A 12,500-nucleotide genomic window follows, 5' to 3' on the forward strand; every position below is an offset into this window, starting at 1 on the left:
CGGCTGATACTTTCGGGGCTTGTAAAAAAGCACAGAGCGTGTAAAACGCAACGACGACCCATCGATGCGACGGTCCTCGTTGTTGTCAGTCGCTTTCGCGAAGAGACGGAGTGGGCATTCGATCCCTGGGGCTGTACGAGAGTCTTAAGAAAAGACGGTAGATTATGGCAAAGTTTCGCACGCCATCGAGTTTAGGTTTTTTTTTTGGTTCTCTCTTCTCTCCTCTCTCGACCGAGTTCCCATATTTGCTTTCTCTCTCAGTCTCGCCAAATATAATATTCTTTTAAGACGACGTCGGGGGCGCGGACCTTCGTGCGTCGAACACCGGCAAACGTAGCATATATCGCCTGATATGAAAAAAAAATCGGTCACGAGGAGAACACTACGAGTATATACGTTCGATAACCGATACACGAAGCGGTGCATAAGCGGGCGGTCGCCCTCGTAAGGACGACTCACGACGCCGCGAGCACTCACGCAGGTCCGTGACCGGTTCTCTCTCCGCTCTTATTCGTATCCCTTCGTATACCTTCGTCCGACTCTGAAACGTTCTCTTATAATTTTTAAGAAGAACGACGGCGGGTTGTCAAGGCAAGAAGGGACAGAGAGAGACAGAGGTAGAGTTTCGTAGTCTCCCGTGAACACGATAGATTATATATCGAGCATGCGTACGACTTGCACGGTCTCTGCACGACCGCGACGAACGCCGACGAGCGTCCAACAATCGCTCGTACGTCGCGTATGTTCTCTCCGTCCGCTCTTATTCGTATCCTCGTTCTTGTACCTTCGTCCGACTCTGAAACGTTCTCTTATATAAAGAAGAACGACGGCGGGTTGTTAAGGCAAGAAGGGACAGAGAGAGACAGATACGGAGAGTAACGATACGCAACGCAAGCAGTCTTAGGTTTACGTGAGCAACCCTCAGCCAGGCGTGGTCCAGGAATTGTATCCGTGGACCGCAATGTGCGTTCGAAATGTCGATGTTCATGTGTCCTGCAGTTCACACGTTGACGCGCAATTAGCTGCGTTCTTCATCGACCCACGAGCCAAGTGATCCACCGTTCAGGGTAATCTTTTATAAATTTACAACAGTTCAATACTCAAATGTACTCTTCTCGGTTCTAGCGAAGCCGAGTTCCGTCACGTTCGACCAACGGGAATCGAACGCGCAGAAGTCGCCATAGGATTGACGACACAAAAACGTTCGAAAAAAAAAGAAAACGACGAACGCGCGAAGATACGCGCGTTCGCCGGCCGGGCGTAAAGTACATTATGATATATAACAACCATCGAGATCGAAGCTCCGTTCGTCAGGAAACGACGGGGATATATACACCCGATTCTGAATCCTCTGTACAGCACACGATCTCGCGAACGAGTAAGCACGGTGGCTAGCCCATGTTATATATGTGTTTGATTCTACTCTCTCGTCCAATTATTCAAGAAACAGCGCGCGTGCATCTCTCCATCGTTCGGGTGATAGTAAAGATTCGATGGGATTCGCGCGGCCGTCCGCCTCGAGCGGTCTTTCGTCCCAATATCCAGAAGCAGAGTTTGAAAAACTCTAGCGACGGCACGGGTGTCCGACTCACGACATCGAGGTTTCGAAGCCGGCGATCCCCTCCGAACGGATGGCGACCACGCGACCGACTGAAAGCATGAAAAATCGACGAAAGATAGAACACATCTCCGTTCGGGTGGTGTTTTTTCTTTAAAAAAAAAAAAAAAAAACAAAAATTCGATGGGACTCGCAGCCATCGTCCTCGCGCGGTCTTTCGTCCCGATATCCAGAAGCAGAGTTTGAAAAACTCTAGCGACGGCACGGGTGTCCGACTCACGACAACGAGGATAGACAGCCGGTCCCCTCCGAACGGGTTATGCGATGATAAACTCGATGAAACTTTAGTCTCGTTCAGGTAGTGTGTGTCTTGTAAATCAAAAATTCGATGGGACACGCATCCATCGTCCTCGCGCGGTCTTTCGTCCCAACATCCAGAAGCAGAGTTTGAAAAACTCTAGCGACGGCACGGGTGTCCGACTCACGACAACGAGGATAGACAGCCGGTCCCCTCTGAACGGTATATTATATATGAGATGATAGACGACAAACTGGATGAAACTTTAAGTCTCGTTCAGGTAGTGTGTAAATCAAAAATTCGATGGGACTCGCATCCGTCGTCCTCGCGCGGTCTTTCGTCCCGATATCCAGAAGCAGAGTTTGAAAAACTCTAGCGACGGCACGGGTGTCCGACTCACGACAACGAGGAAAGACAGCCGGTCCCCTCTGAACGGTATATTATATGAAACTTTAAGTCTCGTTCAGGTAGTGTGTAAGTCAAAAATTCGATGGGACTCGCATCCGTCGTCCTCGCGCGGTCTTTCGTCCCGATATCCAGAAGCAGAGTTTGAAAAACTCTAGCGACGGCACGGGTGTCCGACTCACGACAACGAGGATAGACAGCCGGTCCCCTCTGAACGGTATATTATATATGCGATGATAGACGACAAACTGGATGAAACTTTAAGTCTCGTTCAGGTAGTGTGTAAATAAAAAATTCGATGGGACTCGCATCCGTCGTCCTCGCGCGGTCTTTCGTCCCGATATCCAGAAGCAGAGTTTGAAAAACTCTAGCGACGGCACGGGTGTCCGACTCACGACAACGAGGAAAGACAGCCGGTCCCCTCTGAACGGTATATTATATGAAACTTTAAGTCTCGTTCAGGTAGTGTGTAAGTCAAAAATTCGATGGGACTCGCATCCGTCGTCCTCGCGCGGTCTTTCGTCCCGATATCCAGAAGCAGAGTTTGAAAAACTCTAGCGACGGCACGGGTGTCCGACTCACGACAACGAGGATAGACAGCCGGTCCCCTCTGAACGGTATATAATATGAAACTTTAAGTCTCGTTCAGGTAGTGTGTAAGTCAAAAATTCGATGGGACTCGCATCCGTCGTCCTCGCGCGGTCTTTCGTCCCGATATCCAGAAGCAGAGTTTGAAAAACTCTAGCGACGGCACGGGTGTCCGACTCACGACAACGAGGATAGACAGCCGGTCCCCTCTGAACGGTATATAATATACATTATGCGACGGTAGACGATCAACTAGACGAAACTTTAGTCTCGTTCAGGTGGTGTAAAAAAAATTCGATGGGATACGCACGCACGGCTGTCGTCGTCCTCGAGCGGTCTTTCGTCCCAATATCCAGAAGCAGAGTTTGAAAAACTCTAGCGACGGCACGGGTGTCCGACTCACGACATCGAGGCTTCGAAGCCGGCGGCGTTCCCCTCTGAACGAACTTCGGCTAGACTAGTTACGAATCGTTGCTACACATCGTCTTCATCGTCGTCGTCGTCGACATCGACATCATCATCATATCATCATCATCATCATCATCATCATCATCGGTCATCGTCGCATAGCGGGCCAACATCCACGCGATGCGTCTTCGTTCTAGGTTACCCGATCCACGAGTATGTTACACGTGGTTTCGTTATTTCGAACGAAACGACATACGAAGAGCACACGCCCTTTGGGTAGGAAGCACGTTTCGAGAACGACGAGAGTTTCGATGAAAGAGACGAGAGAAGTCGACGCAGAAGGTATCCATGGATCTTCGAAGAGAACCTTCGAAGATGTATATCGGTATCCTTTCGCTCTGCGCGACTCGCTACAAGTTCTTTCGCTCTCGTCGACTCGTTCTAGACGCTTCGTTCGATCCCAAAGAGGAGTCTTCGATATGTCCCGTTGCTAGGAGGAGAACAAACGCAACACAGACCACGAAACATAGAAGAGAATAGGCGAGCATGATCACTCCGACACGAGGCACTTTAGAGATTTTCTTATTAGTTTGCATGGACTTTTATATTTCGTTTGTACGGTTTCCACGATGCAAATACGAAATACGAGATCGTGACGGCGGGTCTTTCTGTGTACGGCCTCTCGCAGGCGCCACGACTGCATTTCTCTTTACACCTGGTTTCCATCGTAATTTTTTCGTTTGATATCGAGCCTTAACTTTTGTTGGCTCTTTCGAAGCTAGAGTTCCCTTTTATTAGAATTTCATATATATATATATTATATGTTATATGTTTTATTCGGAGACGGCGGGTCTTTCTGTTTACGACCTCACGCAGGCGCCTCGAATAAGTTTCATTCGCATTTCGTTTTTATACTTGTATATATATATCTCTTCATCCCGATGATCGAGAGAGAGTGCCACCTTCTCTTCGTATAATTCCGTAGCTGGAGGGTCGTCTCCTCCTTAAGAATATTTCTATTCGTGCCAACGGAGGTTGCCAAGCTCCCTGGCGTTTTCGTTTGTTAAAGTATATAGCTTGTTAATACGTCGTATATACTTTCGTCGATACAGGAGGAGTACGGCTCCTTACCGACCATTGTGATATATATTTCATAGTTTTTATATGTGTTCAAGTCAAATTCTTTTGGTATCGTATCGTTAATGATCCTTCCGCAGGTTCACCTACGGAAACCTTGTTACGACTTTTACTTCCTCTAAATGATCAAGTTTGGTCATCTTCCCGGTAACATCGGCAATGCTTATCACATTGGCCGCGCACCAGTCCGAAGACCTCACTAAATCATTCAATCGGTAGTAGCGACGGGCGGTGTGTACAAAGGGCAGGGACGTAATCAACGCGAGCTTATGACTCGCGCTTACTGGGAATTCCTCGTTCATGGGGAATAATTGCAAGCCCCAATCCCTAGCACGAAGGAGGTTCAGCGGGTTACCCGGGCCTTTCGGCCAGGGAAAACACGCTGATTCCTTCAGTGTAGCGCGCGTGCGGCCCAGAACATCTAAGGGCATCACAGACCTGTTATTGCTCAATCTCGTGCGGCTAGAAGCCGCCTGTTCCTCTAAGAAGATTTGTTTGTACGTTGGTAGTAAAAACCCACCGACCGAAGCCGGGGGCCTTCGAGATACCATAAGTTACGTCTATTTAGCAGGCTAGAGTCTCGTTCGTTATCGGAATTAACCAGACAAATCGCTCCACCAACTAAGAACGGCCATGCACCACCACCCACCGAATCAAGAAAGAGCTATCAATCTGTCAATCCTTCCGGTGTCCGGGCCTGGTGAGGTTTCCCGTGTTGAGTCAAATTAAGCCGCAGGCTCCACTCCTGGTGGTGCCCTTCCGTCAATTCCTTTAAGTTTCAGCTTTGCAACCATACTTCCCCCGGAACCCAAAAGCTTTGGTTTCCCGGAAGCTGCCCGCCGAGTCATCGGAGGAACTTCGGCGGATCGCTGGCTGGCATCGTTTATGGTTAGAACTAGGGCGGTATCTGATCGCCTTCGAACCTCTAACTTTCGTTCTTGATTAATGAAAACATTTTTGGCAAATGCTTTCGCTTCTGTCCGTCTTGCGACGATCCAAGAATTTCACCTCTAACGTCGCAATACGAATGCCCCCATCTGTCCCTATTAATCATTACCTCGGGGCTCCGAAAACCAACAAAATAGAACCGAGGTCCTATTCCATTATTCCATGCACACAGTATTCAGGCGAAGGTAGCCTGCTTTAAGCACTCTAATTTGTTCAAAGTAAACGTATCGGCCCACCTCGACACTCAGTGAAGAGCACCGCGATGGGATATTAGTTGGACCGCCCGCGAGGAGCTAAGCCCACCGATAGGACGTACCACATAATGCCAGTTAAACACCGCGAGCGGTGAACCGACACTGTGACACACAGATTCAACTACGAGCTTTTTAACCGCAACAACTTTAATATACGCTATTGGAGCTGGAATTACCGCGGCTGCTGGCACCAGACTTGCCCTCCAATTGGTCCTCGTTAAAGGATTTAAAGTGTACTCATTCCGATTACGGGGCCTCGGATGAGTCCCGTATCGTTATTTTTCGTCACTACCTCCCCGTGCCGGGAGTGGGTAATTTGCGCGCCTGCTGCCTTCCTTGGATGTGGTAGCTGTTTCTCAGGCTCCCTCTCCGGAATCGAACCCTGATTCCCCGTTACCCGTTACAACCATGGTAGGCGCAGAACCTACCATCGACAGTTGATAAGGCAGACATTTGAAAGATGCGTCGCCGGTGCTAGATGACCATGCGATCAGCACAAAGTTATTCAGAGTCACCAAAACAAACGATGGACGGACAGACGAGCCATCCGCCACCGATTGGTTTTGATCTAATAAAAGCATTCCTACCATCTCTGGTCGGAATCTGTTTGCATGTATTAGCTCTAGAATTACCACAGTTATCCAAGTAAATGTAGGTATGATCTAAGAAACCATAACTGATTTAATGAGCCATTCGCGGTTTCACCTTAATGCGGCATGTACTGAGACATGCATGGCTTAATCTTTGAGACAAGCATATGACTACTGGCAGGATCAACCAGGGATCTTATTCGTATAACAATTCTTATAAATTTCGTTTAAGTTCTCTTCGTGTCGTAGGTGGGACGTAAGCACCGTACGACGAGACTTTTCGTTCTTAAGATAGATATATCTATAAAATATATCTCCTAGCGACGTTCGAGATACACCCATAGTTCAGTAATAATCTTCGAACGCCGCTCGCAGCCACTTTGTAATTCTCAACTCCACCTCCTCTCTTCTCTCTCTCTCTTTCTCATAGTCTTATATAAAATGTTTAGAATCGTACTTCTAAAGGAACATTTCCATAATGCTGTCTTCGTGTAAAAAGACTTATTAGAATATCTTAGCGGTAAAGCACGTATACGCACCTCACGCTGAACGAACAAGCGCGTATCCCAGTGCGTCGCGCTGGACATACCGTAAGAATATTCTTTCAATCGGTAGAACATTTTCGGCAGAAGACATACTACGCAAAGATAGTACGCTCCTACCGCCTCATCGGATACTTCTGCGAAAGCAGAAGTTTTTATAGAAAGCAGACGGTTATACTCTTTTGAATGAATCGATGCTCAGTTAGTACAAGCACACACGCATCTAACAATTTTTGTTAGAATACGTACACACAGGTCACCAGCTTCCCGACTCAGGGGAACCTTGCCACGATATTTGGTCATTACGTCCAGGACAGCGACCCGCGGCGCAGCAGTGTAGAGAAAAAACCAGAACGAGAACGGAGGAACAGTCGAGAAATAGCGTAAAATACACTAAGACTCGAGGAGCGGTGACTGAATTCTCAACCGAGGCCGTAGAATAGCCACGCGCTCAACGCTGTTCCGACCGAACCGTCCGGCTCGACGTCTCTCTTATAGATACGAAAGCGCCAGCCGGAAGGCCGGCGCCGGCCGGGCTAGCGGCCGCGCGCTTACGGTGCAAAACCTCCGTAGCAACGTACCGTTCGGAAGGGACGCTGGAACTTAGTCTCGCGAACGCTCGATCACTACTATACAAAGCCAATATCCAACCATCGAAATACATTACCAGACGTTTTATTAACATAATAGAAATGCATTTTTACCAAAAAATTAATTTTTTTTTTCACCGAAAAATTGCATCAGTAAACATACTCTTTTATCGAATACGGACAAAAAATAAGTTTATAATCAATTACAATACGTTAAAATAAGTAGAAATATGCAAAAAAATATATACCTTGTAACGTTAATTAACGAAAAAATTAGAAAAATATCCCAGTCGTGTCAGTTCGACGAACGCTAATTTTTTGAAAAAATCGATAAAAATGTTTAATCCCGACGTATTTAATAGAGATAGAACGATTCCCGTAAAAAAATTTATACCTTGTAACGCTTTTTAACGAATAAACTCGAAAAAACTTTTTCGCCCTCGGAATTTTTCTAAGTCCCAACGTACCGGCTCGGAATTTTTCTATGTTCCAACGACCGGTCGTGTCGGTCCAAACGTTTTTATATCCGTCTGCCGACGATATAAACGCTTAATCCCGACGTATTTTATCGAGTTATAACGATTTCTTGAAAAATATTCGTACGTTATAACGCTTTTTAACGAATTAATCGAAAAAGAGTGTTCGGTCCGAAAATTTTCTAAGTACGAACGACCGGCCGCATAGGTCCGTTTTTAAAAATCGTTCTCGGACGGAAATAAACCATTAATCCCGACGTATTTCGTCGAGTTACGTCGATTTATGCAAAAAAATTCATACCTTGTAACGCTTTTTAACGAATAAACTCGAAAAAACTTTTTCGCCCTCGGAATTTTTCTAAGTCCCAACGTACCGGCTCGGAATTTTTCTATGTTCCAACGACCGGTCGTGTCGGTCCAAACGTTTTTATATCCGTCTGCCGACGATATAAACGCTTAATCCCGACGTATTTTATCGAGTTATAACGATTTCTTGAAAAATATTCGTACGTTATAACGCTTTTTAACGAATTAATCGAAAAAGAGTGTTCGGTCCGAAAATTTTCTAAGTACGAACGACCGGCCGCATAGGTCCGTTTTTAAAAATCGTTCTCGGACGGAAATAAACCATTAATCCCGACGTATTTCGTCGAGTTACGTCGATTTATGCAAAAAAATTCATACCTTGTAACGCTTTTTAACGAATAAACTCGAAAAAACTTTTTCGCCCTCGGAATTTTTCTAAGTCCCAACGTACCGGCTCGGAATTTTTCTATGTTCCAACGACCGGTCGTGTCGGTCCAAACGTTTTTATATCCGTCTGCCGACGATATAAACGCTTAATCCCGACGTATTTTATCGAGTTATAACGATTTCTTGAAAAATATTCGTACGTTATAACGCTTTTTAACGAATTAATCGAAAAAGAGTGTTCGGTCCGAAAATTTTCTAAGTACGAACGACCGGCCGCATAGGTCCGTTTTTAAAAATCGTTCTCGGACGGAAATAAACCATTAATCCCGACGTATTTCGTCGAGTTACGTCGATTTATGCAAAAAAATTCATACCTTGTAACGCTTTTTAACGAATAAACTCGAAAAAACTTTTTCGCCCTCGGAATTTTTCTAAGTCCCAACGTACCGGCTCGGAATTTTTCTATGTTCCAACGACCGGTCGTGTCGGTCCAAACGTTTTTATATCCGTCTGCCGACGATATAAACGCTTAATCCCGACGTATTTTATCGAGTTATAACGATTTCTTGAAAAATATTCGTACGTTATAACGCTTTTTAACGAATTAATCGAAAAAGAGTGTTCGGTCCGAAAATTTTCTAAGTACGAACGACCGGCCGCATAGGTCCGTTTTTAAAAATCGTTCTCGGACGGAAATAAACCATTAATCCCGACGTATTTCGTCGAGTTACGTCGATTTATGCAAAAAAATTCATACCTTGTAACGCTTTTTAACGAATAAACTCGAAAAAACTTTTTCGCCCTCGGAATTTTTCTAAGTCCCAACGTACCGGCTCGGAATTTTTCTATGTTCCAACGACCGGTCGTGTCGGTCCAAACGTTTTTATATCCGTCTGCCGACGATATAAACGCTTAATCCCGACGTATTTTATCGAGTTATAACGATTTCTTGAAAAATATTCGTACGTTATAACGCTTTTTAACGAATTAATCGAAAAAGAGTGTTCGGTCCGAAAATTTTCTAAGTACGAACGACCGGCCGCATAGGTCCGTTTTTAAAAATCGTTCTCGGACGGAAATAAACCATTAATCCCGACGTATTTCGTCGAGTTACGTCGATTTATGCAAAAAAATTCATACCTTGTAACGCTTTTTAACGAATAAACTCGAAAAAACTTTTTCGCCCTCGGAATTTTTCTAAGTCCCAACGTACCGGCTCGGAATTTTTCTATGTTCCAACGACCGGTCGTGTCGGTCCAAACGTTTTTATATCCGTCTGCCGACGATATAAACGCTTAATCCCGACGTATTTTATCGAGTTATAACGATTTCTTGAAAAATATTCGTACGTTATAACGCTTTTTAACGAATTAATCGAAAAAGAGTGTTCGGTCCGAAAATTTTCCAAGTACGAACGACCGGCCGCATAGGTCCGTTTTTAAAAATCGTTCTCGGACGGAAATAAACCATTAATCCCGACGTATTTCGTCGAGTTACGTCGATTTATGCAAAAAAATTCATACCTTGTAACGCTTTTTAACGAATAAACTCGAAAAAACTTTTTCGCCCTCGGAATTTTTCTAAGTCCCAACGTACCGGCTCGGAATTTTTCTATGTTCCAACGACCGGTCGTGTCGGTCCAAACGTTTTTATATCCGTCTGCCGACGATATAAACGCTTAATCCCGACGTATTTTATCGAGTTATAACGATTTCTTGAAAAATATTCGTACGTTATAACACTTTTTAACGAGTTATTTGGAGGGGATCTTTCGGCCTTTTCGTAGCGGTGCGAAAAAATTCTAAGTTCCAACGTCCCAGTCACGTTGGTCCGGAGGATGAAATTTTTCAAAAAAATAAAGTGAAATCGCTACTTTCGACTAGATTTCGTCGAAACGTAACGATTTCACGCAAAATTTCGATACGTTATAACGCTTTTTAGCGAGTTATTTCGAGTTGAACTTTCGGTACTTTCGTAACGGGGCGAAAAAATTCTAAGTTCCAACGTCCCGGTCACGTTGGTCCGGAGGATGAAATTTTTTAAAAAAATAAAGTGAAATCGCTACTTTCGACTAGATTTCGTCGAAACGTAACGATTTCACGCAAAATTTCGATACGTTATAACGCTTTTTAGCGAGTTATTTCGAGTTGAACTTTCGGTACTTTCGTAACGGGGCGAAAAAATTCTAAGTTCCAACGTCCCGGTCAGGTTGGTCCGGAGGACGAAATTTTTTAAAAAAATAAAGTGAAATCGCTACTTTCGACTAGATTTCGTCGAAACGTAACGATTTCACGCAAAATTTCGATACGTTATAACGCTTTTTAGCGAGTTATTTCGAGTTGAACTTTCGGTACTTTCGTAACGGGGCGAAAAAATTCTAAGTTCCAACGTCCCGGTCACGTTGGTCCGGAGGATGAAATTTTTTAAAAAAATAAAGTGAAATCGCTACTTTCGACTAGATTTCGTCGAAACGTAACGATTTCACGCAAAATTTCGATACGTTATAACGCTTTTTAGCGAGTTATTTCGAGTTGAACTTTCGGTACTTTCGTAACGGGGCGAAAAAATTCTAAGTTCCAACGTCCCGGTCACGTTGGTCCGGAGGATGAAATTTTTTAAAAAAATAAAGTGAAATCGCTACTTTCGACTAGATTTCGTCGAAACGTAACGATTTCACGCAAAATTTCGATACGTTATAACGCTTTTTAGCGAGTTATTTCGAGTTGAACTTTCGGTACTTTCGTAACGGGGCGAAAAAATTCTAAGTTCCAACGTCCCGGTCACGTTGGTCCGGAGGATGAAATTTTTTAAAAAAATAAAGTGAAATCGCTACTTTCGACTAGATTTCGTCGATACGTAACGATTTCACTGATAATTTCGATGCGTTATAACGCTTTTTCTCGAGTTATTTCGACTCGAACGTTCGAACAGTGGCGAATATTTCAAAGTCCCTGCGACGCAACGATACGCTCTTACGCGTTGCTCGCTCGCTCCGCTCGCTCGAAAAAAAAATAGCCCAACCCAAAACCAATCCCTTTCGCGTTCGTTCTTCGATTTCATCGAAATCTTCGTTCGAACGCTCGGGATCGGTTTTGGGTTGGGCTATATTCGTCCGAGCGAGCGCAGCGAGCGAGCATTTGTCGCGATTATTTTCCTCGTTTTCGTCTCTCTCGTGAAACGGGAAAAAACGTGGAAAACGGGAAAAAACGGGAAAAAACGGGAAAAAACGCGAAGAAACGGGAAAAAACGCGAAAAAACGTTTAAAAATATTTGAAAAAGCGCGCGCGCGCGCGCGCAAGACGAGCTGCGCAGAACGGCGTACCTTAAGAGAGTGTTACCTACTCCGGCGCATACCCGCTGATTCGGAGGTGCGCGCGCAGCGGTAGCACGAGCGGCTAAGTCCAGCGGCGTATTGCTTTTTACTGGCACGCGACAAAGTTGCAGCGGCGTATCGCTTTCTATTCGTGCGTCTCGTTGTTTGATTTAAAGGAAAAAAAAAATCGCTACGCACGACCATCGGCCGTACGTAGCGAAATTATTTTTTTTAACCGCAGGAGACAAAGTCCCAGCGGCGTATTGCTTTCTGTTTGTACGCGACTAAGTCCAGCGGCGTATTGCTTTTTACTCGCACGCGACTAAGTCCAGCGGCGTATTGCTTTATGCTCGTACGCGACTAAGTCCAGCGGCGTATTGCTTTCTGTTTGTACGCGACTAAGTCCAGCGGCGTATTGCTTTTTACTCGCACGCGACTAAGTCCAGCGGCGTATTGCTTTCTGTTTGTACGCGACTAAGTCCAGCGGCGTATTGCTTTTTACTCGCACGCGGCTAAGTCCAGCGGCGTATTGCTTTTTACTCGCACGAGACAAAGTCCCAGCGGCGTATCGCTTTCTATTCGTGCGTCTCGTTGTTTGATTTAAAGGAAAAAAAAATCGCTACGCACGACCATCGGCCGTACGTAGCGAAATTATTTTTTTTAACCGCAGGAGACAAAGTCCCAGCGGCGTATTGCTTTA

At 45.2% G+C, this 12,500-nt stretch overlaps 2 non-coding genes across 2 annotated transcripts; both read right to left on the reverse strand.

Annotated features, from left to right (window-relative positions):
* Positions 1 to 915: 915 nt before the first annotated feature.
* Positions 916 to 1,070, reverse strand: LOC126877965 (5.8S ribosomal RNA). Its single transcript, XR_007695489.1, has one exon. It is a non-coding gene; the product is annotated as a 5.8S ribosomal RNA (ribosomal RNA).
* A 3,387-nt stretch (positions 1,071 to 4,457) lies between these two features.
* On the reverse strand, positions 4,458 to 6,380 carry LOC126877967 (small subunit ribosomal RNA). Its single transcript, XR_007695491.1, has one exon. It is a non-coding gene; the product is annotated as a small subunit ribosomal RNA (ribosomal RNA).
* Positions 6,381 to 12,500: the final 6,120 nt, after the last annotated feature.

The sequence above is a fragment of the Bombus huntii genome, unplaced genomic scaffold, assembly GCF_024542735.1.
Source record: "Bombus huntii isolate Logan2020A unplaced genomic scaffold, iyBomHunt1.1 ctg00000310.1, whole genome shotgun sequence".
NCBI lineage: Eukaryota > Metazoa > Arthropoda > Insecta > Hymenoptera > Apidae > Bombus > Bombus huntii.